Source organism: Mesocricetus auratus, unplaced genomic scaffold, assembly GCF_017639785.1.
Source record: "Mesocricetus auratus isolate SY011 unplaced genomic scaffold, BCM_Maur_2.0 Super-Scaffold_100007, whole genome shotgun sequence".
NCBI classification, from domain to species: domain Eukaryota; kingdom Metazoa; phylum Chordata; class Mammalia; order Rodentia; family Cricetidae; genus Mesocricetus; species Mesocricetus auratus.
The window spans coordinates 25,585,437-25,611,914 of NW_024429191.1; the positions used below are offsets into that span (position 1 = coordinate 25,585,437).

The 26,478-nt window shown below is 44.2% G+C and overlaps 3 long non-coding RNA genes across 3 annotated transcripts in view; 2 read left to right on the forward strand and 1 right to left on the reverse strand.

The window, feature by feature from the left end:
• Positions 1-21,232, reverse strand: part of LOC121141298 — a 39,626-nt gene extending 18,394 nt beyond the window's left edge. The window contains exon 1 of the long non-coding RNA XR_005878173.1: positions 20,960-21,232. This is a non-coding gene — a long non-coding RNA (uncharacterized LOC121141298). The remainder of the gene's footprint in view (positions 1-20,959) is intronic.
• LOC121141299 lies at positions 14,755-17,353 on the forward strand. The gene is made up of 3 exons (XR_005878174.1): positions 14,755-14,855; positions 16,020-16,112; positions 17,245-17,353. It is a non-coding gene; the product is annotated as an uncharacterized LOC121141299 (long non-coding RNA).
• Positions 21,233-21,327: 95 nt separating the features above from the next.
• Positions 21,328-26,051, forward strand: LOC121141300. The gene is made up of 2 exons (XR_005878175.1): positions 21,328-21,485; positions 25,781-26,051. It is a non-coding gene; the product is annotated as an uncharacterized LOC121141300 (long non-coding RNA).
• Positions 26,052-26,478: the final 427 nt, after the last annotated feature.

Consider the following 26,478-nt stretch of genomic DNA (forward strand, 5'->3'; position numbering starts at 1 on the left):
GTTTGCCTGGCAAACTTGAAGGTTTTTTTTTGGTCCTGTCTGATAACCTCACAGGTCTCTGTGGGTCATCACTCCTGAAGGAGTGGGCTGCCTTAGCAGGAAAAACCAGTCAAACCAGGGAAGCTGAGCAGGTGGCAACCCTGTCCCTGGAGACCTTTATGAAGAGAGCGGGGTGCGGTGTGGGTGGATGGGAGCAGTGAGAGAATGGAGAGACGTTTTTCCTGCCAAGACTCTGGGTGTGAAGGCAGCAGAGGTGAAGTTCTGCGGTGGTGGAGCTCAGCCCAAACCTGAGGAACCATGAATAGCTGAAGACAAGAGGCCAACTGAAACATTCTGACCATCATCTAGAAATACAACCACATAGAACTGGCAGCCCTTGGAGGAGGCCATTCAAGACTGCGGCATGCTCTTCCATGCTCGTGGACCATGCCAGAGTATGAGGGACTTTGGGGACTGAAACAAGAGAAGGGAGGGCATTGGAAAGTCACCAGTGGTCACAATCAGGTGGTTCAGGCTACAGTGGTGTGCCATGGAGAAGGCTCCCCTTGGGAGGTTTCTTCAGCATGTGGTTTGGAACGTGAAGTCTGTGCGAAGTTGAGTTAACAAGAGAAATTGTGACTTGGTATTTCAGGCTTAAGCCATTTCCTAAGCTTTCTAATTGCACCTTCCATCCCCACACACTAGGTCAGTGAGTGGCCCAGCAGCTGTTGTTTTGGTGTCTCCTGCCCCCAGAATGTGAATTCTGACATAGTCATAGAAAAAGAAGTGAAGCTTCTGGCAGGCGGCTCATCGCCAATACTGCGGTTCCACTGCTCCATCCATTAAAGGCAGGGGTTGGGAGAGCTGGTCCCTCAAATGTTGGTGTGGGCTTTGTTCTCCTTCAGCCTTCCTCCCTCCCTCCCTCCCTCCATCCCTCCCTCCCTCCCTCCCTTCCTTCCTTCCTCTCTTCCTTCCTTCCCTAAGGTCCCTGAGCTATAACAGGAGGTTCCATCTTCCTAGGAGCAATTCCCCATCATAACCATTCTCTGGCAAGGACCTGGCATATTTAAAGTGTACTGTATGAGAGTAGCCTGGATCTGGGGCACGCTACCCAGAAGTCAATTATCCTTATTCCTTTCTCACCTCCACAATGAAGACGGAAGTAATGGTTCCTATTGATCAATGTAACAGGGCCTAGAGTCACTGAAGAGACAAGTCCTTTAGACTTATCTAGGAAGGATTTCCTACATTTAGGTGAAAAGACCCACCGTAAATGGAACGGGTTTCCCACATAGGTTGGAATGGTGTATTGTATATAAAGAGGAAGTGAGTTGAGCACCAGACAGCATTCACCTCTCTACTTCCTGATACCTGAGCAGTTGTCTCAAGCCCCTGCCACCATACTTCACCGTAATAGAAGACACCATCAGACCGAACCAAAATAAACCCTTCCCCTCCTTCACTGTGTATGTCAGGGGTTTTGTTGCAGCACCAAGGAAAGCAACTAACAAAACAGACACCAGCGTACCTATAGATCAGAGGAATTCACAGAACCACATAGCTTGCCTTTCCTGGCTTCTGAATGGAAAACCTACTCATTCATTCTTTGACCCTAACTCTACCATAATGCATAAAGCAAAGCACCGGCTGCTAGATACAGAACCACAGCCATTTCTCCCTCCTCCACTTCAGTCAATCTTTCTGCACAGGCACAAAACTGAAAAGTTGCTCGGCCGAGTTTGTCCAAGCCCCCACATACAGTGAATTCCCCAAGATCCATCACCCTGTGCAACACACATCATCATGCATGGTGAGGTTGTCACTGATGATGAACCCCCCCATCAGCAACAGCACTACTATCATATATTAGCATTTGTGGGAGCTTATTTCATGGAAAGAGCCACCTATTTCACGATGGGTCACACAACTAGACTAAAGGACAGGACAGCGAGGGAAATGCATAGATAGCATTCAGTTTCAGCTGTGACACAGGAGTCTTGAGACTGAAGACTCCAAAGAGCCAGAGGAAGTTCGCAGATTTATGGTTACATTTCATGAAACAAGAACAGCCTTGTTAGAAATGTGATTTGGACAACGCGGGAAGCTCTGAAAGAAATAGACGGGAAAACCCAGCAAGGCTCTCTGTCCATCTGTGTGTCTCTAATCCTCAGTTGCAGCATTCCTAAGCACTTGGATCATACCACCAATTACCATGCAAAGTAGGTTGCCCAGTCTGGCCTTGAACTCACTACGTAGCCAAGGGTGACCCTGTACTCTTGATCTTTCTGCCTCTCCTCCCCAGCTGCTAGGATTACAGATGTGCATCGCCATGCCTGGTTTATGCAGTGCTGCAGTTTTATGGATTCTAGGTAAATGGGGGGAAAAAGAAATGGAAAGGAAAGGACATGACTGCTCCTGGTGTGGTGGAGGAGAAAGTTTACCGTAATAAAAAGGAGAGCATAGGCAGAGACATGGATGTCTGGGGGAGTCCAGAGTGGACATGACCAGACTGAACTGGGCTATCTGGGGGGCCGGGGGCATATAACAGGCTAGGTATAACAAGAGGGTGAAGGAGGACAGAAGACCAGATACTCTAGGGTACCTTCACTTTGGGGTACTCTGTCCTGAGCTCCAACATAAGCACTGTGTCAAGAGCTAGGCATGCATTTATTACATTATTTCAGTCTCACAACACCCTCCTGAAGTCGACATCATCGTCACACTAAACTGTCCAAGATCACCGACTAATAGACGAAAGAGCAAAATTCCAGGACATAGTGAGTCCAAAGCCGAAGCTTTGACCTTCTGTGGTTCAGTCTGCCTCCCACACGCAGCTTCCATCCAAACATGCCCTGCCAGCACCTCCCTGGTCCAGTCCACCCACCTCTCTAGGCTTCTGAAAGCCACACGCCACACTGTGAGTCAATCGGGGGACATGAACTGCCTAGCGACACCCTACTCCTGCATGTCTGAGTCCCATTAACAGGCTCACTTTCTCCCCGCCCCATGTGCATCATTTGCCCCACACAAAATCAAGTGACCCTGAACTCTCTTGGGAAACAGTACCTAATCCTTTCTCCAGACTGGGTTTGTGTCCTCACTGTTGTCCCCCAGAACCCCAGGCATTCTGTAGTCACTGCCATAGTGTAGGTCTGCATTTTCCGTTCATTTGTGTGTGTGTGTTTGTTGACGTGTATATTTTTATGTGATTGTGTTGTTACAATTTATATAAATATATAAACTTTAGTACATCACTTTTATTGGACAATAAGGGTTTTTAGATTTGCATTTGCTGCTAATGTTACATGAGTTTTCAATGCTTACTTGAAAGTACTATACATGGGGGGAGGGGCTGCAGGCTGACTCAGCAGATAAAGGTGCTTTGTGTGCATGTCTGATGACCCGAGTTTGATCCCCGGTACCCAGGATAGAGTGAGAGAACCAACTGCACAAAGTTGTCCTCAGACCTCCACACAGACATTGTGCCACGCGGCACCTGCACTCACCCACACTCCCAAAATAACAAATTAAAAACTTTTAAAGAGCCAGGCATTGGTGGTGCACGCCTTTAATCCCAGCACTCGGGAGGCAGAGGCAGGCAGATCTCTGTGAGTTCGAGACCAGCCTGGACTACCAAGCAAGTTCCAGGACAGTCTCCAAAGCCACAAAGAAACCCTGTCTAGAAAAACCAAAACAAAAAACAAAAAACAAAAAAAAAAAACAAAAAAAACTTTTAAAGCCTTTTTTTAAAAAAAGTATCACATATATCCTTGAAGCAATAGGTGAAAATGATCATTAATTCAACCGACATCACAAAGTTACTGAAAGAAAAAGGGACCTTAGAGAAAATTTAGTTCTCTATAAATATATTTGTATTTATTGAACGTGTGTGGGTTTTTGCCTACGTGTACCTCTGTGTACCTCATTATGCGCCTGATGACCACAGAGACCATAAAAGGGCATCAACTCAAAGATGATTGTGAGCTGCCACGTGGGTGCTGGAAATCAGATCTATGTCCTCCGGAAGAACAGCCAGGGCTCGTACTGGTGAGCCATCACTCCAGCCCCCTCTATAAATTTAGATAAACAAGAAGACAGGAAATAAGGAACTAAGTTCAAGACTCTCTTACCTTCTGTGCAGATAAGGCAAACCCTCAACTCTGTGGTTTGGTTCATTTGCTGGCCAGTAAGGTTACTCATGTATAATCTGCTAGTGTGAGGCTCCACTGGAAGAGTGTTGATGGAAATAATTTCCATGCTGGAAACACCATAATAAATTTCTGTTGTTTTCTGCAGAGCCTGGGACAGTGAATGTATAGTAATTACCATTAAAATAAGTTACTTTTGAGACTGGAAAGATGGCTCAGCAGGTAAGACACTTTCTAGTACAGCAGAGAACCTGGGTTTGCTTACTAGCACGTGGCAGATCCCACCTATCCATGACTCCAGTTCTAGGAGGTGTGAGGGCCTCTTCTGACAGGCACCAAGCATGCCTGGAGTATACATACATATATACATGCAGGAAAATATTCATAAACACATATATACATATATTATAGATTATGAGCAAATTCTAATATGATAATTTAAAAATGATTTTAGGCTGTGCTAAAATTATTCTAAATTTTAGCTTAATTGTTATGTTGTATAACTAGACTACAGTCAGTGTTTTTAACTGTACTGCTCATCTCTGAATTTAAACAGCTATCTTTATTGTCTACTTTTAATCTGCACATGTGTTTTCTGAGAGAAATGGTCCCAGGTAGCTCAGGCTGGCCCTGAACTCTCTGCATGGTGAAGGCTGAACATCAATTCCTGTCCCGCTGGCGTGCACTGTCCAAGAGCTGAGATTAAAGGCATGCAGCACCACACAGTCAGGCTCTAATCATTCTTCTCCATGAGCCCACACAATGGAAAGTGACCCTCCCAACAGGACCTGCAATCTATAAACTTTTTCACCTTAATAATGTGAGATGGTAAATGTAATTATACCCTACTGCCCATGCTACCTGATGATTGCACAGATCATTTAGAAGTTCCCTGAGATGTAATTTTATTAGCCTTATATTAATAAAACCACTGGTATGGAGTCATGAGTGAGTCAGATGCAGGGACAGAAGAACAGAAAAGCAGAAAGGGGTTGAAATACCTACAAGGAAAAGCAAAGCTCTCCCTGTTTTTCAATCCTAGCTATAGATTCTAGCACACAGCAAATGAAGGTCTTTCTAGATTCAAGGGTTGCACTTGGTCAAAGGAAAGAATGAGCATAAGACCCTGTGAACAGCTAGAAATGTGAGAGAAATTAGAGGAAAGGGAGGAAGCCTCTTGGCTTTCCTAGAGTGGTCCATTCACTGCATGGTGGTAAAAGGCTTGAGTAACTTTCACACACCAATCATAGACTGAGAAATACAAACAGCCAATCTGATTTGCCTGTACATCTCCACAACCCTGGCACAGCCTTCTTGGGCTTTCGGCACATCTGGAATGGGCCTGGATGTCTCCCAGTTACATCTTCAGGGAACTTGAGGGAAACTAAAATATTTAAGCCACATTGGAGGGGCCTGTGATATCTGCTATAAGCTAAATGTAACAGGAACTATGTGTCTGCACTTACTACAGTGGAAAGGGAAGGTGTAACTCGGGGAATCCAGATCAACCCGGAGTCCTAACTGAGCCAAGTGTTTTAGGGAGGAAACAGTTGGTGGTGTCAGATGTTCTTAGACAACCCCCTCCCACTCGCAGTGGAGACAACCTAGACCATGTATCATGCAACAGTTTCTAAAGTCAAAAAGTGTGGTAACCACACAGGGCCTTCCCATCCTAAGTAAACAAATGTCAAGCAGGAAACGGTACGTGATTGTTAAAATAGATGCATACTGCCAGGAAACGGTACGTGATTGTTAAAATAGATGCATACTGCCATAAGTTAGCAGACTTTTGGGTGTCAGAATTCGAGAAGATCTTTTCTCTCATAATTATCTCTTATGTTGTTGCCAACGCAAGATTCTTTACAGTGGAGAGACAGGTTGTGCCAGCATAGCTGATCATTTGGATCATGTAATTAAGCCTTACGGCATGCCAACCGTTGAGTCAAACACTTGAGGATCCCAAAATGCCGCAACTGGAAAGCCTTAGTCAGTGGCAAATCTCAGTCTAGTGTTTCACAGAAAAGGAAATGGAAACCCCAAAAGATGAAGTGTCTTTTCCAGAGTGGCAAAGCAGACCTGTGGCAGAGCCAGGGTGAGAACACAGCCTTTGCCTTCCCATTTATACTGTGAGAGCATCCACTCAGTTACCCTCATCTCCTTGAATGGCACAGTCACTCACACATGCCCCCAATCCGTGACCTCATGTGTACTGAGAGCTCCTTAGACCATCAGCAAGTGCATGTTCTTTTGTCAATTTGGGGGTAATTGTATTCATTTTGTGTGAGTGTGTTAGCAATACCGTGGCATGGCTTGCAAGTGGCGGTCAGAGGACAATTTGTAGTTGCTTCTTTCCTTCAACCACGTGGATCACAGCATCAAACTGTAATCATCAGATTTGGCAGTGCATAATGTACCTCCTGAGCCACCATACACTTTTTTGTTTGTTTGTTTGTTTGTTTGATTGATTTGGTTTGGTTTTTTGTTGTTGTTGTTGTTTTTGCTTTGGTTTTTTTTTTTTTTTCCGAGACAGGCTTTTTCTGTGTAGCTTTGTAGATAAGGCTGGCCTTGAACTCACAGAGATCCGCCTGCCTCTGCCTCCGAAGTGCTGGGATTAAAGGCGTGCGCCACCACCAGCCGTTTTCACACACTTTATTTTAATGGACGCTGCTTACTGCCTGTGCAGGCCTTTGCTGAGCATGTACTTGCTGAATGTCAGTGTTGTAAGTACTGGTAAAATGGCGCTTTGTAGAGAAGATCATAGAGGGAAACCGGTAAAGACACACACAGTGCCAAGTGCCGCTGAAGGCAACATTACTATGATAGGACAAAGGTGTCTGGGTATGAGGGATGCAGAGCATTCATCTGCTATGTATGTCCCAGGTTCAAGCTCTGGGACCACAGCTAAAAGGATTTCAGACAGGAAGGAAAATAAGTGCAAACACAGTGTTCAGAAAAGATGGGGTAAGCAGACCCTCCCATGATTCCCCAGAGTAGCTATAAAACGTGGGTAAGAAAGAGGGAGCTTTGCACATGTAGAAGGTGCTAGTAAATCAGGGCCCTGAGTGACTGACAAGTACTGGGAAGGAGGAGCCAGGAAGGCGCTGATTCAGCAGTATGAGAAGAAGCCTATCTAATCACCCCAGGAAAAGAGCTAAGTAGAGCCGGGGGTTGGTGGTGCATGTCTTTAATCCCAGCACTCGGGAGGCAGAGGCAGGCGGATCTCTGTGAGTTCGAGGCCAGCCTGGTCTACAAAAGGAGTTCCAGGACAGGCTCCAAAGCCACAGAGAAACCCTGTCTTGAAAAACAAACAATAAAAAAAAATAAAAATAAAAATAAAGCAACATGGAGAGGAAAGCATTTATTTGACTTGTATGCCTGATCTCAGTTCATCATTAGAGAAATCAAGGCAGAAAGTCAAGCAGGAACCAGGAAGCAGGTGCTGAGCAGAGTCCATGGAGCACTTGGCTTACTGGCTTGCTTAGCCTGCATCATATACAACTCAGGACCACTTGCCCAGGGGTATTACCACCCAGTGGGCACGGGTCTCCCACATCATTCACCCATACATCAAGAAAATGCCTCATAGGGTTGCCTACAGGCCAGTGTGATAGAAGTATTTTCTCTATTGAGCTTACCTCTTCCAGGTAACCCTAACTTGTGTCAAGTTGACAAAAGGAAACAAAACACCTAACCAACAAAACTGAAATAGCAAAAGAATAGAAGCAATCAAAATGTTTATTAGTAGGGAGCTGGCTGAACTGAAAGGGGTAAACTAAACTCAAGGGCTTCACTTCTAATAATTTAGAAATAAAGGGACCAGACCCTCACTCAGCCCCCTGCTTTAGCAGCCATGACAGGCTACAGAAAAGACACAAGGAAACTCCAGATCCCCTGGCCTCCCAGAACCTAGGGCCAAAACTGAACACAAAGAAACTCCAGACCCCGCTACCCCAGCCTTCTAGATGCTTGGTTCCTGGGAACTGTTTGGCCACAAAAGAGATTCCAGGGGGGACCAAAACCTCCCCTATAGTCTCCAGGATATAGTTCTGAAAACCATTGATATCTATGTACAACAGGCCACCTGCATGTAGCAAGACAATGCCATAGAAACCACAGAATGTTCCCTCTCAGCACTGACCAATGAAAATAATTGGTATACAGGTATTTCATGCCAAAATAGGACTTTGAGAAATGCCCCTAATTGTTCCCAAATGTCAACCAATCAGAAACCACCCCACATCTACTTTTGTAATCCTGTGACTTTTGTCTATAAAACCTAGCAGTGGACAGGGAACTTCACTCCCTCTGTAGGCTGCTGCAACAGCTAGCCAGACGGGGTCCCTGTCATGAGTGGATGAACAATCATTAAACTTGCTTTTGCAGTTTAGTGGGTCTGTCTTCCTGGTGGTCTCTGGGGACTTTGCAACTTGGGCACAGCAGAATAAGTAACAGTGTATGTATATACTCCAAAGTGTCCTTAGAATGCTACAGTACTCAAGGTACAGTGACAACTAAGAAATCAAGACAGAAAAGTGGTTTTATCCAGCCAGTTCAAACACATTTGCACTGACATGTATAATACATACATGTATGTATGTTATATGGCTACATATATGATTATAAATACTTAAAAACAGAATGCTACCTGTTGGAAGGGAGGGACGGAGGGACAGGGTAAAAGGGAGAAGATAAAATGAGAGTTGTAAATGTAATTTGTTTTTGAGATTTAACTTTCAGCCACACAAACATTTTGCTGTTGTCTTTTGGTATGTATGTGTTTGTGTTTTCAGGCTGTTTTGGAATTCATGGTGATCCTCCTGCCTCAGGCTCCCAGGAGATTACAACTAGGCGTCACCACACCCAGCTTAATTTTTAAAAGACAAAGTAATGGTATTCTGGTGTCTTTCTAGAGCACTCATTTTTGAGATTCATGTGGAAAATGCATACAGGTGCACAAAGTATGTTTTTAAAAATGACTTAGTTAAGCAGATGGAAGGACCTTTGAAACAAGAGCAGCAATGAGTGAATGCTCCCCTAGGAGTGACAGGTACACTGGGGTTTATTATAGTATTCTATTATTTGCTTGGAATTTCCACAAATGAAAGCTTTTAAGGGGCTGTTGAGATGATTCCATGGGGATCTCACTTGCTGTCAAGTCTGACAATCTTAGCTTGATTCCTGGAACCTACATGGTGAAGTCCTACAAGTTGTCCTCTGACCTCCATACATGCCCAACATGTGCATTCTCTCTCTCTCTCTCTCTCTCTCTCTCTCTCTCAAAATGAATGTAATTTTTTAAAAAACTAAGTTTGTAAACACAGGAATGAATGGTGAAGCTATGCATCCCAGTAAGCTAAAATAAATAGGGAAGACTCCTATACTTAAGGATCACAATGAGAACTAGTCTGTTAGAGGACCTGGCAACACTACTGATCTCGATTTATAGTCACTGAATGAAAAACTAAATAAAATAGAAAGGAGGACTTGACCTCTCCTAGGCACAGCCGAGGAAAAGGTTTATTGTAGATGCGAGAGAGAAGCATCACCAGACACAGAAACATCTGGAATAACCCAGAGTGGACATGACCTGCTGACCATGTGAGGAGAGGGTTCAGCCAGGAGACACAGAGGCCAAAAAGGGCAAAAAGGGGCAGAAGGGGGGCAGAGGGGGTAAAGGGAGGTAAAATTGGGCAAAGAGGATAAAAAGGACCAGTAGAGTCAAAATGTCTGGATTATATAGGGAAGAACAGCTGGGAGGAAGAGCAGCCCAGCTTCCAGTTGGAGAGTTCAGGAGAGGGGGCTGGTTATGCTAGCCAGGAAGGAGGACCCAGTAACAGGTAGTGACTGAGGGATGCTGGAAGAACCTGGTGGCCAAAGTCCACTTTGATATGTTAATATGCACCTCAGTTAGCCATTTGCCCCTGGGTTGAGACCTAGCAGTCAAATATTCATAGCTGTCCATCTTTAGACAGTCCAAAAGCAGGGAGGAGAGAGGTCAATCACATCTACAGCAAAGGAACCAATCCTTAAGATGCCTAAACCACCAAGCAGGAAAGGACCTGGGGCAGACCAACCTGGGACCATACGTGTCCTTTCCCTCACCCCGCCCTGCCTGCCGTGAGGGAGGAACGTAGATAGGAGTCAGGAGGGAATGCTCTCCAAGGCTACGGATATAGCTCAGTGGTAAAGAGGTGCTCTAAGAACCTCAACCTCACACAAAGATGGACAGAGGGTGAAGAGAAAGGGGAGACGAGGGGAGGAGGGGGGAAAGAGACGGCTCGTGTAGCCCTGACTGTCCTCTAACTCATGTGGCCAAGGGTGACCTGAAACTCTTGATCATCCTGTGTCTACCTCTTAAGTGCTAGGATTACGTGGGTGTGCCACCACAATGTGCTTCAGCACTGTTTGGTTTTAAAACAGAAAGCACTTAACAAGGTCCTCCTCCAACAGAGTACTTGTGGACACATTTGTTTGGAAAGTTCAGTCTTACAGCTGTGAATACCCTCCTCCCTTCATCCCCGTGATGTGCTATGATAGCAGGAGGAAACTAAACAGAACTGGAGGGGGAAATGGATGATTGTCTGTGAGTGCATGAGTGTGTGGGGGGGTGAGCATATTCATGTAGAAGTCCAAAGACAACTTTAGGTGCCCAGCCTCACCCTTATTTAAGAGTCTCTAGTTGCGTATGTCACACAAGGTAGTCTACAAGCTTCTTGGGAAAAATCTCTTGTCCTCACAAACCATCTCACCCAGGAGCCCTGGGAGCATAGATGTGCATCACCACACTTTGCTTTACAAGGGTTCTGGGGATTGTAACTTGGTTCTTCATGCGTACAGTGGCAGGCCACCTCCCCAGCCCATGCTGTTGTCCCCTGCTCTGAGGTTCCAGGCTCTCTTCTGCAGCAAAGGGAAACTCCTCGAGCAGGACTCAAACACACACAGTGTCTCAAAATAACACAGGTCCTTTTTGTCTGTAGAGCATGTTCTAGTTCTGTTTTACTTTTCACTACTCTTTAATAACACAAGGAAGTGGACTCCATGTCATGACTCCATCAAAACACATAAAAATGCCAGTCCATGAGGCTGACACCCTCCGACCCTTGTGACACTCTCCAGGTGTTCATTAACCCAGTCACTGGAATGTAACTTCTCCATCTAGATTTTTCACCTCCCTCATCAGTAGGGGAAGAGTTTGTCCCTTCCAGAAACATCTTGACCTTACTTCTTTGAGCTGCTTTTTCTCTGGTAACAGATCACTCTGAGGACCTGGAAGGAGGAAGTGAGGAAAGAGATCTGGCAAGAGGAAGCCCTTCCCTTCCTTTCTTCAAGAAACTGCCCAGGGTCCAAAAATTCAATAGAATGAAGACCTTTGGTCGGATCTCTTCTCCATGAAATAAAGGCAAAATTTGTCTCTGAGGCTCCCTGCATGCAGTTACATGAAAAGACAGAAGACAGGCAGACACACCAGATCTGGAAGATACTGCCATTTCCAATCTCTGATCCTGTGCCTATAGTGAGAGTACTGTTTGTATATGATGAGCACAGCAAATGACACTGTTTCAGGGCTTGTTTTTGGTTCCCAAGCATTAACTGCTTACATATGCATGTTTGAAGTATACCACTCCCACCCCTTCCTTTTGAGGTGCAGTCTCAACTCTATATAGTCCAGCAGTCTCAGCCAGCCGGAAAGTCTTGGCTGGCCTCAAAACTCATTATGACATTCCTAACCTCAGCCTGCTGAATGCTGAGATTACAGGTGTGAGTCACCCCAACCTGACCAAAATGCTAGAGCTTTGTACTGGGTTTGGGATTTGGTTATTATTTATTTAAAACTGTTTCAGCTTTCCAGGACTAGGGATAGAATTCAGAATCTCAACCCGATCTAGGCAAGCTGTCTACAACTGAGCTAACTTCTACTTGAAATCTTTACTGTTACTATTCCATTACCTTCAAAAAGACAACTAGTAGCACTAGGTTTTCCAGGTATCTGAAAGGCCTGGAAGGAAGAGATCTCACAGGAGGAAGGAAGGGGTGGTGTGGTTCTAAAAGCTATAATTATTAACATACACGAAAGCACTTTGATCTGGAGGTCCCTCACTATGCCCTCACTTGACACACTCATTAGCACACTCGACTTGTGCCCATATACTTAACCCTCACCACAATCCTAGGATGTGGAATTATCTTCATTTCATGGGTAAGAAAACTGAGGCACAGACTATAAGTAGCTGTGAGCACAGTGCACATTTTTGTTGTTTTCAAGAATCAAGGAAGGGCTCAATCTGTAGCCCTGGTTGGCTTGGCTCTTCATATACAGAACAAGCTAGCCCTAAACTTGTGCTAATTCTCTGCCTCCACTTCCCAAATGCTGAGGTTATAGGCACATGCCACCATATCAGGCTATGCTCACACTTTACTGAAGAGGGAAGCTAAAGGCAGTTTGAGAATCCGAGATAAGTCATGTAAAATTATATACAAAATGTAACTTTGTGGTTAAAATGGAAGGCACCTGAGAAGAAAACCTTCACAAGGGAAGGTCCCATTGGAAATCTCCAGGTCCTTTACTCTGCCCCCATTCTCCTGGAGTTCTGCCCTCTTTACCGCTTTCTGGAAAATTCCATCCTCTGTACAGTTACTATTCTTGCAAATGGCCATCTCTCTTGTTGTACCAAGTAAAATGTCTTCTTGATGGATGAGGAAAAACTTCTCAAAGCTTGAGTTACTCAATCTAAAATAGCACCCAGACTTGACAGAGAAATTACTATTCCAGCTGCCTTGCTTCTTGGGTGCCACTGTGACACTTCAGTGGTTTTATTTTTTTCCCCCATCCTGGTCTGTCTGTAACCATTAGGTCATATTTGTATCTTCCAGAGAGTAACATTGTCAGGGTCCAGTGAATCTACAGCGGCCTGTTTAGATGGGGAGAAACATCTAGAAAAGCTGCATGATATATATATATATATATATATATATATATATATATATATATATATCAGTGAGGCAGCTAGTACTTTGGCCTATTACTATTATTTAGCTGTTTCTTCCCTACAAATCAAGTTCCTCCGGCACACCATTCTCCTCCCATGAGGAGGCAATTGGAGCTGATGAAGGCTTATAAATGAAAGTTATTATGATTTTTGTTTTGAGATAGGGTCTCATGAATTTGGGCTCACCTCAAATTCCTCACCATGTAGCCAAGAATGACACTGTATCCACCTCCAAAGTGCTAGGACTATAGCCATGTACCACCATGCTGAGTTTATGTGGTACTGGACATCAAGCCCAGGGCTTCACGCATGCCAGATAAGTACTTTATCAATTAAGCCACACAGCCAGTCCCAGGACCTCTCCTTTTTAAAAAGCATATTCCCTCCACAGTCTAAGCAATTAATGAAAGGTTGTGGGGAGGTACTCCTTAGTCACATTCTAATCCAGACACCAAAAGTTTTTATTGAGAGTTGCCTAAGGGCCTGGTTGTTATTAAACAATGTATAACTATTTTCTTTGAGCCAAGTACCAGGCCTTGGCCTTTGCCCAGCTAAGTGGTAAGAAACCTCATGTTAATGTTTTATTGGGGTAAACATTGCTTGCGGTTGTTCCCCCAGAAGGGTAAATCACTTACTATAAACAAGTCAAAGATAATTTTTTGAATGAAAGTAACCTATAAATTATTCACAGTGCCCATAATAACAAATTTTCTGATGCACACTTACACACACACACACACACACACACACCAGTTTCAATCTAATTCAGAACAGTGATTCAAGTGGTGCCATTGCCTGCATTCAGTAGACCCGGAAATTGAGCTGCTGAGAGTCAAATGACTGGGCAAGGTCATTCAGCCAGTTAATGGAAGAGCAAAGCTTGTTTTCTGGCATCTTTGTCCAAAGCTTGCCAAAGCATTGAGTTTGCTTTCTTTATGTTGTAAAATATTTACAATTGCCCCCTCACAGGTAGGATTCAAAGGCATCTTTTAAACCCTATTCTGTCACCATAAACACTCCATGTGTAAGAACTTTTACCCACCCAATAGATGAAGAAAATTCGCAGTTATTTACCCACACGCTTTATACGAGTGTGCCCTTCAAATGCTTCAGTGTGCTTCGTAAAGTGTTACTCAAGATTACAAATCCCAGAACAATCCCTGAAACAAACAGCCTCGGAGTAGAAAGGGCAAAGGGTGTTGAGATAAGCTACAAGTCAGCCGTCATTCATGTTGTTACTGACATGGGGAATAATTTCAGAGTGTGACTGACTCATTTTCAGCAAGGCACAAAGCAATTCATTAGAGGAAAGAATAACATACTCGGTAAATGGTGCTGGGGACAAGTGGATATCTTCAAGCAAAAGAATCGAGTTGGGACCCCTGTTCTACAGAAATCCAGGAGGAATAGCACATGCAAGCTTGACACCAACCAACTTAGCAAGATCTTGTCAAGAAGGAAGATGAGGAAGGGGGAGGAGGAGGAAGGGGGACAAGAAAGGGGAAGGGGGAGGGAGAGGAGGAAGGAGAACGGGGAGGAGGAGAAGGGGGAGAAAGAGAAAGGAGGAGAAAGGAGGAGGAGGAGAAAGGGGAGGAGGAAGGGGGAGGAGGAGGAGAAGAAATAATGATAGAGAAGTCATTGATATGAACCATCTGAATGTAAGAACTAAATCTATGAAACTCTTGGAAGAAAACGTAGGCCTTAGATAAGACAACAGAATCTTAGACATGTCATCAAGAACGTAAGTAACTGGGGCTTTGACACAGCTTAGTTGGTAGAGTGTTTGCCTAGTATGCATATAGTCTGGGTTTTGATTCCTAATACTACAGCAATCAAGCATGGTGGCCCATACCTGTCTATAATCCTAGCAATCACAACACTAGGAAGGAGGATGAGATATTCAAAGCCATCCTTGGGAATTGCAGCTAGCCTGGGCTAAAGGCTTGTGAGATTCAGTTCTATCCTTCCATCATGGGTCTTAGAGATGAAACTTAGACTTGGCAAATGACACCTTTACCTGCTAAGCCATCTCTCCAGCCCTGTATTATTATTTTTTAAAGTAAGCACCCTGCGTGGCATGATCTGAAAACCGACTTATGTGCAGATATGTTTGCTTATACCTGTGGACAAGGATAAGGGTGGGAAAATCCAGTGAGCACTCTCATTTTTAAAGTGGCTACATTGACCCTTTCACTTTTAATTCTCCTTTCCCACAATTCTTTATACCTCACCTCAGGAAACCACAGTGCTAACTTTTTTTTCACCTCAGCCTTTCCTGTTCTAGCATTTCAAACGAACAGCATTATAAGTTTCTGTGCCCAGTTGCTTTTGCTCAGTAGCCCAGGTTGTACCTACCTTAATAATTCACTCATTTCTCTTGCCGAGTCAGATTTCACTCAATTTGATGCAAGCCAGTCTGTTCAACCAAACCCTGACACTGCATATTTTGGGTTGGTTTTGGATTTCTGCTATTGTGAATAAAGCTGCTAAGAATCTTTTTCCATAATAATTTTACATAGCTTTTCATTCTAGCTAAATACCTAATAGTTGAATTTCTAGGTTAAAAGAGGACACATGAGCATACTCTATTTAATTGAGAGAAAATGAGGGTTGGGGTCATAGTTCAGTTTGCTGAGAACTCACCAAGCACACAGAAAGTCCCGGGTTCCATCGACAACAATGCAGAAACTGTTCCAGTACCTGCCTGAATCATAGCACTTGGGTGATAAGAGAGAAGAATATTAAAAATTCAAGGTCCTCTGCTACATAGGGAGTTCCAGACCACCTGGGACTACATACATCCTGTTCTCAAAAAAAAATTTTGAGGGAAGGAATATATATTAAAGATGTTGATTATTATAATGTGTAATAAAATACTCTTTTTCTCCATTTGGTTTTCTCCCAGTAGGCATTTGAACCTCTTAGATCTTCACTTTTCTGGCCAGATCCAGGGCCAACAGACTCTGGGGTGGATCATAGGAAGGGGACATTCCTAATGGTAAGCCTGCCTGAAGGAAAGTAAGTTTCATTAAGAGACTCAAGTCATGGTTAGAAACAAGGCCAGCTCACTGGAAAGGCAGCCTCACCACACAGAGAGCTAGGTGAGCTAGACCATACACAGGAGGCTTATATTCTATGATCACGGGGTGTCGCTGGAATGCATACTTAGCATTAAAAAGAATAAAGGAGTAAGTTCTGGAACCGATGAAGTCAACACATTAAGCAGCAGCCTCACCTCTGGGAAGGTGTGTACACGGAGTATGAACCAAACTTTGGCAGTTTCCCCATCTAAAGTGCTACAAAAACCCAGCTGGTACCATGAAGATACATACTCAATAAGTACTGATATGGTCTCAAGAAGATAAATATGCCTGAAAATTAGTAAGTGGGTGTAAAAGAAAATGGACATCACAGACAACCGAGAAAAAAGGATGCAGATGACACACTTAAGTGGTATCTGTTGAGCAGGGGACCCACACTCTCAATCTGTTGAGCTTGTCCTGAGAACTGGCCTTGAGTCCTAACCCAGAGCAAAACCACAGGAGCATCTGTCCTTCCAGATCTGGGATCTAAGGAGGAACACCTGAGGTGTTAAGCTTGGACTCTGAGTGTCATGGGAAATAAGATTTTTTTGTACTGGTAGCAACATGATCTAATTTACAATCCAAGGAAGGTTATGAATGTCCAGACTGAGAAGTGCTTGCAAATACTTCAGAAATTTGGAGAGATTACTGTGGTTAATATCTGCATCAGAAAGGAAAAGTCAGATGCCTCTCCCTACTCTCGTCTAGTAGCATGAAAGGCACAAGTTTTCCAAGGAGTCTGAAATAGGTGGAGGGAGGCCTTCTGTAAAGAAACATAGGGTCCATAATGGTTCAAGAAGTAATGATGGAGATGTTAAAAGAAACAGAGGAGGCTAGGGTATAGCTCAGTTAGTAGAGTGCTTGACTAGTGTGCATGGAGTCCTGGGTTTGAACTCCAGCACTGCACAACAGGGCAGGTTTATACACACCTATAATCCCAGCACTTGGGAGGTAGAGGTAGGGGGATCACAAGTTCAAAATCATCTTTGGCAACATACTCATAACTCTATCACTCAATAGTCTAAGGCAGGAGTATTTGGGTCTTAGGACCAGCTGGGACTACATTGATGGAGGAGGAAAAGAAGGAGAAGGAGGAAGAAGAGGAGGAGGAAGAGGAAGCAGAAGAAGAAGAAGAAGAAGAAGAAGAAGAAGAAGAAGAGGAGGAGGAGGAGGAGGAGGAGGAGCCTCAGAGAAGAGAAAAAAAGCTAGTGAGTACTAGAGTTAAGTAACAAGAAATTATTTATAGCTTATCCTTGTGCTAAAGATAACACTTGATAAAGCCTATATTGAGACTCAAGGCATGGCTCAGTGCTAGTGCACTTGCTTATCATGCCTGAAATCCTAGGTTCAAATCCCAGCACCACAGAATTATAAAAAATAACAAGTCCTTAATTTGGCATGCAAAACCCTCCATGTTGTGATACAAGCAACATGGTTCCATAAGTAAAGTGTGTGCTTGCCACTCAAGTCTGACAACCTGAGTTCAACCCCTGGACCATGTAAAGGTTAAAGGAAAAAACTCACTCCACAGAGTTATCCTCTGACTTCTTACATGTGTACTATGGCACGTATATATCCACATACACATGCACATCATGCATGTACAAAAATAAATTAAAATGCCCTTTTTAAAAAGTCTCCAGAACTGGAAATACAGGTTAGCAGTTAAGAGCCTTACTGCCCTTCCAAAGTTCAGTCCCTAGTACCCATGTCAGACAGTTACAGCTCTACAGAACTCCAGCTCATCTGGCCTCTGTGGACACTGCATTAAGGTGCACATACTCACAATTTAACAAACAAAAGAAATCTGTTTAAAAACACTCCATGTTGCAATTCCTTCAGTCAATCAGGGTAACAGCACAATTTGGAAGTATGGCTAAAGCCCTAACAAGGGCCAATTCCCAGTAAGGTGAACAAGGTGAGACAAGCCAACATTTAGAAATGCAGGCATGGTTACCATTAAAGACATTGCCAGCCAAAACCTGAAGGCGCAAGGGAAGGAGCCTTAGGGAGAGCTAGAACTGTGAAGGAGTGTCCCCCGAACAGTCATGATGACAAACCACCCACTCCCCTCCCCATCTTTTGCTCTCCCTCTCCCCAAAATGGCAGAATCTTCTGGGAGTTCAAAGTCATGACCCTGTGGGCCATGAAGTCCACACGAGTAAGATGGGCATGAAGCAGAGCAGAAGATGAGTTGAGCAGAGACCAGCAAGCTCGTCTCTGCCCTTCCTCCTCTCTCCTTCCAGACCCACAGGACCTCCTCTCAGGTTCCAGGAGAAACTAAGCTCCATCCCACAGGAGGCCTTGACACAGACTGCTCTCTCTGCATGGACAATTCTTCCATTCTCTCACCTTAAAATATGCTTCCACGCCTACTTTAAATGTCATTCTGCCAGAAAGGCCTTTCCTGGGCCGCACACCTACCCAGTCTAGATGAAGTACCACACTGTATTCTCTCACAGGATCCTGTTCTTTCCTCCCTGGCATTCACCAGAGCTTATAATGACAAATTAGTCGTGGCATTATTTGTTTAGCATCTAAATTCTCCCTCAGACTGTAAGCTCTATGAGAACAGGAAGCAGGTCTTGTTTTCACTGTATGGTTTTCCCCCAGTGAGATAGGTGCCCAGATAAATATTTATTGCAAGAGTTAATGAACTTCATCCAACACCCTCTCCCATATCAACTGAGATATCTGGATATAAACAATTTAGCAGCAATAGTCCTTGTATCTAATGAGACCTTAAACCATGCCAGGTTCTATGGTAGATTTTTTTTTAGATTTTAGGGTTTTTATATGTGTGTGTGCACAAGCACATGTGTGTGTGAGTAATAACCACAGAGGCCAAAATAGGGCATGAGATCCCCTGTAACTGAAATTCTAGACAATTATGAGCGACCTAATTTGGGTGCTGGGAACCTAACTTGGGACATCTGGCTATCTTTACATCCCCTATGGTAGAAGTTTAATGCATGTCAATCCACCCACTTCTCACAATAACCCAATGAGACTGAGACTCGATTTTACAATGAGGGTGCTAAGACCTGAAGGGTTGCATTTAGCTAACATCCCACAATTCTGTAATGCAGACCAGGTGTGACACAGGCTCTTGCAGATACCACAGCTGATACTTCTGTCCTCCTCACACAGCCCTGACCCACCTACCTCCCTTCAGTTTGTTTCCATACCTGCCTTCCATATTAGACAATGTGAGGGCACACCAGAACCCCCAGAGTTAGCTAGAAAATTAAGCTGAAGTCATTTGAGATTCACCAATACAGAAGGAAGCCTTCTGGAAATCCCCTTACCTGACCTCAAGACGGAAAAGTTCTAAGAAAGACTACCATAAATTCCCTTTTTGGGAAGGCATCTGCCCCAAGGACAGAGACCAAAAATAAATTGACCATAAAGCCCATCTGTCTAGAGTTTTATGACTTTAAAGACAACACTAAGACCAATCACAGCTGTATAGCAAAGTGGTCTCTCTACCATAGCTCTCCTTAAAACCCATTTATTCTGCCTGTGGGTGCCTTTTCTCTCCCTCTTCCCCTACTGCGTTAGGTATGTGAGCCCAGATTTCTAACTGCCCCCTGTGTTACTTAACACCAAGCACTCCTGTGGGGATGCATTTTACACGCAGGACCTCATCCTTGCCGATCTGTCCTCTCTGTCACAGTTCCCTGGGTAGAAACACAGCAGAGTACCAAGCAAGGGTTCCTGCTTTTACCCTAAGTTTTTCAGGCGACAGCTACTCCTTAGTCCCACCATGTATTACATGAGTATCCCAGAAAGAAAACACACCTAGTGCCAATTGTTCCTACCCCAAGTCTTTAGTCACATGAATCATTTACTAAAGACAAGCCATCCATCAGTTAGTCATCTTCCCCTCAGACACTGCTCCACAGCACTGAGCATCATTCTTGAGAGGACCTAGGAGAGTTCAGGAGATGGTGAGGCCTCGGAGGGTTTTCTCAGGATACTTGGTCTTTCCAGAAATCCTCCCTTTTGGGAGGGTGGGCAGGGGTTTCAAGACAGGGCTTCTCTGTGAAGTTCTGGCCATCCTGGAACTGCTTCTGTAGACCAGGCTGGCCTTTAACTAAGAGACCTACCTGCCTTTGCCTCCTGAGTGCTGGGATTAAAGGTGTGTGCCACCAACCAACTGGCCCTAGAAACCCCTTCTTTGAAAATGAGTTAGCCAGGGCTAGAGCGTTGGCACAGTGCTCAGAGGTCCTGGGTTCAATTCCCAGCACCCATGTGGTAACTCTAATCCCAGGGGATCCAACACCCTCCTGTTCTACCTCTGCAGGCACCAGGCATGTACATGGTGCACATATATACATGCAGACAAAAAAAACCCATACACATAAAAATGTTAAAAAGAGACAAGCTAACCCACTGTTCCTGACAACCACCCCAAGCCCTGCCTCTGCCTCAGCTGTGTAGAACAAGTTCCCACAGCCACACTAATGGCATCCTTTTCAAGAGGCCTACACTAGTAGCAGCTTGTCCACCCTGTTTCAGAAAGAAAGGAGCAGCAGCCAGGAGACACACGGGCAGGGAGCACTGCATCCCATCTGTACTGGGACACAGACCTGCCCATCTCTGGGAGGCCTGCCTTCTCCCAGCAGCACGCCCACCAGGTTCTCTGAGGAGGCCCCTTTGCCGGCTGAGTGCACGGAAAGGGGATGGAGTTTCAGGCAGGAAGGGCCCAACTATGAGCAGAACAGACAGTGAGCGAGGATAGTCTGGATAGTCCACTTACCTGCTGCCTAGACAGCAACCAGCAGAGGCCACAGCCTTTCGTGTCTTCTTTCTTGAACGCTCTTTCCTGTTATTCCTCCTGTCTTTCTTTTCACGTCCACCTTCGCTACCCTGACTGTCTGAGGAATTCAGGTAACTAGGAAGGACTAATCAATCCTAGTCCAGGACATGCCCGGCTCTGGAAAAAATTACTTTAGGCTTTGTTTGCTCTGAAAATGCAGAGGCCTGAACTTCAACGTCAGTGGCTGCTTTTGTCTACATCAGAGAAACGTGTGGTTCACTAGTAGTATGGCTCCACTAGGGCTGCCCACTACTTAAATTCAGCTGTGAGAAGGAGGCGCGTTAGCCTTGATGGACACATGTTCCAAATTGAGCTGATCAAAATCATCACCCCTAATGCTAGCCTTCTGGATGAGACAAACTTACCTCTTCGCGCAAGGGCAGTTAACTGAAAACGAATGGCAACTATTCCTCTAAAGGGGCTAGGCCTTCTTCCTCTCAACAATGAGATACCTATCTGAATGCAGGTAAAATGAAAATCAGAAGGAGAATTGTTTCCAAGACAAGTGTCTCAGTTTCCAATGTTAATAAGTTCACGGTTTTGTTCATTCATGTTATTTTTCTTACCTTGTGCACACTAGGCAAAAGCTCTACCCCTGGGGTATATTTTAAGGCCTTTTTATTCTACCTAAGGTGGTTTTAGACGATTGTCATTAACAAACAAGCATGTATGGAAGAAACGGAATCAGAAGTTCAAGAGGTAGACCAGAACACTCTGGCATTTTGAAAGATGTCCATGAATTACTGGTGGATCCCTTGATTATAAGAGAAAGGCTTGGATTCATATAAGGGATTTGGTGGGAACAAAGAAGGATTTTTAGTTAGTTTTTAAATTTTGTTTATGTGCATCTATGTGAATGTGTGGCTATGTGTGTGTGGGTGATACAGAGAGCAACTGACCTTCTGGAGATGGAGTTACAGGTGGTTGTGGGTGCTGGGAAGTGAACTGGGATCCTGGGAGAAAGCAGGTGCTCTTAACTGCTCAGCTATCTACCCATCCCCATGAAGTCAACTTAGTTTTTGAGATCTTATTTTCATTTGTGTGTGTGCGTGCGCGCACACACACTCCACATGTGCAGTTGCTTGAAGAAACTAGAAAGCATCAAAGCTCCTGGAGCTGGGGTTACATATGATGCCCCTTTTCAGTGCTGGGAACCGAACTTGAGTCCTCTGGAAAAGCAGAAAGCACTCTTAATCACAGAGTTGGCTCTCTAGCCCCATGAGGTAGAATTACAGAGCATTTAATCTATGTTGGACTTGACATGAGGAGTTATACACACTGTATGATATACAGCAAGAATTCTTGTCAGTACCTTGTTTATCTTATAAACCTTTATTAACATGCTTGTCCTGCTAACTTATGTAAGGTTATATATCCATCACACCATACAGTGCCTGACATAGAGATCCACTAAATACTTTGTTAGTAGATGGCATTCATGGCTTCAGACAGTTGCTATTAGCAACTTTAGAATGGTACTACTGTTGCTAATACTTACTGAATATTAATTTTGTCCTAGAAGATAGTGTCTGAAAAAAATGCCTTCATGATAGATCTCTAACTCTCCCTATTTTTAAGAGAAAACTGAGATTAAGATGTAAAATAATTTTGAACATATGGCTAGTGAGTAGCAAAATAAAGATTAAAAATTTAAATCCACCGGGCGTTGGTGGAGCACATCTTTAACCCCAACACTTAGGAGGCAATGGCAGGCAGATCTCTGTGAGTTCGAGACCAGCATGGTCTACCGAGCGAGTTCAGGATAGGCTCCAAAACAATACAGAAAAACCCTGCCTCAAAAAACCAAAAATAAATAAATAAACAAATAAATAAATAAAAATTTAAATCCAGCCATCTTGGCCCCAAGGTCTCTAAGTCTCAGCCAACAACTCTTTTTATTTAATTTTGAGATAGGGTCTCTCTACATAGCCCTGGCAGGCCTGGAGCTTGGCTATGAAGATCAGGCAGGCTGGCCTCGAACTCACAGAAATCCATTTAGTCCTAACTCCTAAGTACTGGTTCTAAAGGTGTGTACCACAATATCCAGCTATTTAGTTCACAACTCTTATCCCACACGCTTTATCCACATCCTTCCTAGTTGACTGTATAGCCTACTCATGATAGTCTACATAAATGGTGCTTGAGGGGTTGCGCAATCTATAATCCACCTGGCCTTTGGTGGCAGTCCACATAGTACATTTAGAAATGAAGCATTCTCCCATCTAAAGAGGAAGAGCATTCAGGTGTGATCAAAATCAAGACTCAGGACCTAAATACAGAAAGCTAAGATAGGCGGTTTTACTTCCTGGGTCATGCTGGGTCCCACAGATGAGAAGCTAAGACGGAATTAGAGGTGTAGAGGTTTATGGGGGTGGGTAGGAAGGAGAAAAGGGAGTGGAGAGCAGGAAGAGGTGGCTAGAGTTTCGGGCCCCAAGGCAGTTCGGCCACCTGCAAAGGGAGAGGAGGGAGAAGTAAGGAGTGGGCGCAAGAGCAGTCTTTGCAGCAGAGCTCTGATTGCCCACGAGTGGAGGAAATGGGTGGAACATTGGGCAGGAGCAGCCCAGTTCTGGCCCACCTTGAGCCTGGGGATAAACGGTCCTAGAAGAGAGGTCATTAGAGGTGTCAGCCAACCACACACCTTTGCAGTCGATCCTTTGTTTCTTTGTTGTCTGTTGTCTTCCTTGATTTGTTCACTTTTTTTTTCATTTTGAATATCATACCATCCACTTTGTTTTCTGAGTGTTTTGCCTGCACGTATATCTGTGCACCACTTGTGTGCCTAGGCCTCATGGAAGCCAGGAGATGACATTAGATGCCCTGGAACTGAAGTTAGAGGGTTGTGAGCTCCACTGTGGGTGCTTGGGACCAAGCCCTGGTCCTCTGAAAGATCAGCCAGTGCTCTTAGCTGCTAGCCATCTCCATTTTATTTTATTTGCTTGTTTGTTTATTGAGATAGCATGTCATTCAGTAGCTCAGGCGATCCTGGAACAAAGTATGTAGCCATGCTATCCCAGAACTCATGCTAGTCCTCCTGATTGAGTCCTCGGGTGATAGGATTACAGGTCTGAGCCAACATGCCCCTGCCAACTGGCCATCTTGGGAGTCTGGATGGTGTTGAAGCAGGCACGCACAGGAGTCTGGTCACCTGGGACCCTGCTAGGTTTGAGCTATGCAATACCCCTCTTCTAATAATGCACCTCACCTACTAGCTCCTTCACCTGCATGTCCTATGAACACAGACCCCTCCCTGAACAATCACCTAGAAACCTCAGACTCCCACCTATGTCAAATTACCCATCTCCTCCCTCTGAACAATGCAGTGTGTTTCTCCTTACCTAACCGCAATCAAACACAGACAGTTTCTGTCCAACTATATTTGAAATGTATCCAGTATAACGACTAGAAATGCCACTCCAGCCTGAAGTGGGTTTGGGTGCATGGACAATCAGTCTAAATGAGGTCCTCAAATGGTCTTTGAGGGAACCTTGTGCCTATACATGATTGGGAAGGGACAGGTGCAGCATGAAAATGATTTTAAGACTTCATCTATCAACCAAACACACATCCACTCCCTATCACATCCTTTAGCAACCACATCACTCCTGTTAGGACTCATAAAAGGGAGTGCCAAGCAATAATCAGGGATCTTGAGTACCTTGGCTCACATGACCAACTGTGCCATTGTAGTGGATTTTGAGTTTGTTTGTTTGTTTTTATTCCAACCTTTTCTATTGCTTTCCTTTAAATAAAGCTTTCCTGCTACTTTGAAAACCAGCGGGAGCCCTTATTTCAAATATTTGAATAAGAACCTGCAAACCCCTAGACTTCAACTGTGTTCTTTGGTAAAAGTGCTGTACCATGGCTATCATATAGCGCTCTCCCAAGAAACCACTTGAGAGCCAACCACCTGAGCTGAGCAGCCGGTGTCCGTTCGCCTATGCCTGTTCATTACACGTAACAAACAGCTGAGTATGTTGTCTTTCTGAGCACGTGTTGGTTTAGCCTTACTTTAAAAGCATCAGCTCATTTAGTGAAAAATGTTTTCCTGAGGAGGGATCGGCCAGGCGTTTCCTCATTTATTTTTCTACCTTGGACATATTTAACTTGCTATAAAGAAGTTACTATGGAAACTACTCTCCAAGTTGCAAGATAAAAAGGTAAAAATGGAACACTCTGCCGATAGGCAAATGATTGGTCTCCTGAGACCACCTTTTAAACAAACTCTTTCTGAGCCCCTTTGGGGGTTCTCCAGAGTGACAAGCGGACAGAAGGGTTTTACTGTTACATTCTATTTGGCCCTGGTGGACTCTAAACGTGCCATAGGTGACAACTCAGATTAATTCTAGATACACTCAAGCTTGGTGTTGGATTGGGAATATGAGATGCTCACATTGTACTTTGCAGGTAAATGGTGAGCCAGGCTATGGACTGCTGTGAAGCTGCTTGTCTGTGCCAAGCCCATTCTGCAGGTGTCCTCCCGACTGACTTGTTTGGAAGTTAACTTGCTGAGCTCTTATTTATGCAAAGCAGTTTCTCCTGTCTGCCCCGGCCACATTCCATCCTTTGAACCTTGAGCTGTACAATAGTTTCAACAGGAAAATTAAACTGATTGCCTCTGTCCTAACCTCCTTACGTCCCTTCCCAAATCTATCGCCCCAACTTAGAATGATCTCCAGGTCCCCTATCTTAAGGAATACATGAGCCAGCTGTGTCTTGGTTTTCTGCTTTTTGAACTTCTCAGTTTAATTTTCTCTTTTTCAGGAGTGCTTTCAGAGCAGCTTCCAATAACCACGAAAATGCAAACTGAACAGGAGTCTTGACTGAAGGATCTGGAATCAGACAGCCTGGGACCATTGCTACTTATAGCCACGGTTTTCCCCCTAATTATGAATCTTAGTTTTTTTTTAATGTGTGTTCTCTCCCCCAATAATTCTTTTCTTGATCTTCTTAATCAGTTCCTTTGTATTGTCCCAATTTTATCTTACATCCAATCTCCTCAAAGAGCCCTAAATATACTCTAATGTTATTTTCCTATTGTCTGTACCATTGTTCTTTATTTTAACACACACTTATTCTCTCTAATTAAATGTTTCTTTGAATGCTACCCTTCTCCTCCAATGACAGTTAAGATTCCAGGGAACTGGAGCCCCAGCTGTAGTCCTCACTTGAGCCATCCTGAAGATGTTCAGTAAATAGTGGCAGAGTTTTTAAAAAATAAAAATTATAATTTTATCTAAATGTAAATACTTTTATGTTTTCATACATATTTAATTAATTTTTAAACCAAGGTCTTACTGTCTAACTCTGGCTGACCTAGAACTTCCTATATAAACCAGACTGTCCTCGAACTCATTGAGGTTCCTCTGCCTCTGGCTCCCAAGTTCTGGGTCTAAAGCTCTGGTTTCCCAACGATTAGAAGCTTGTAACAATGTATCCAACGAGAGGAGGCAGAGGCAGGC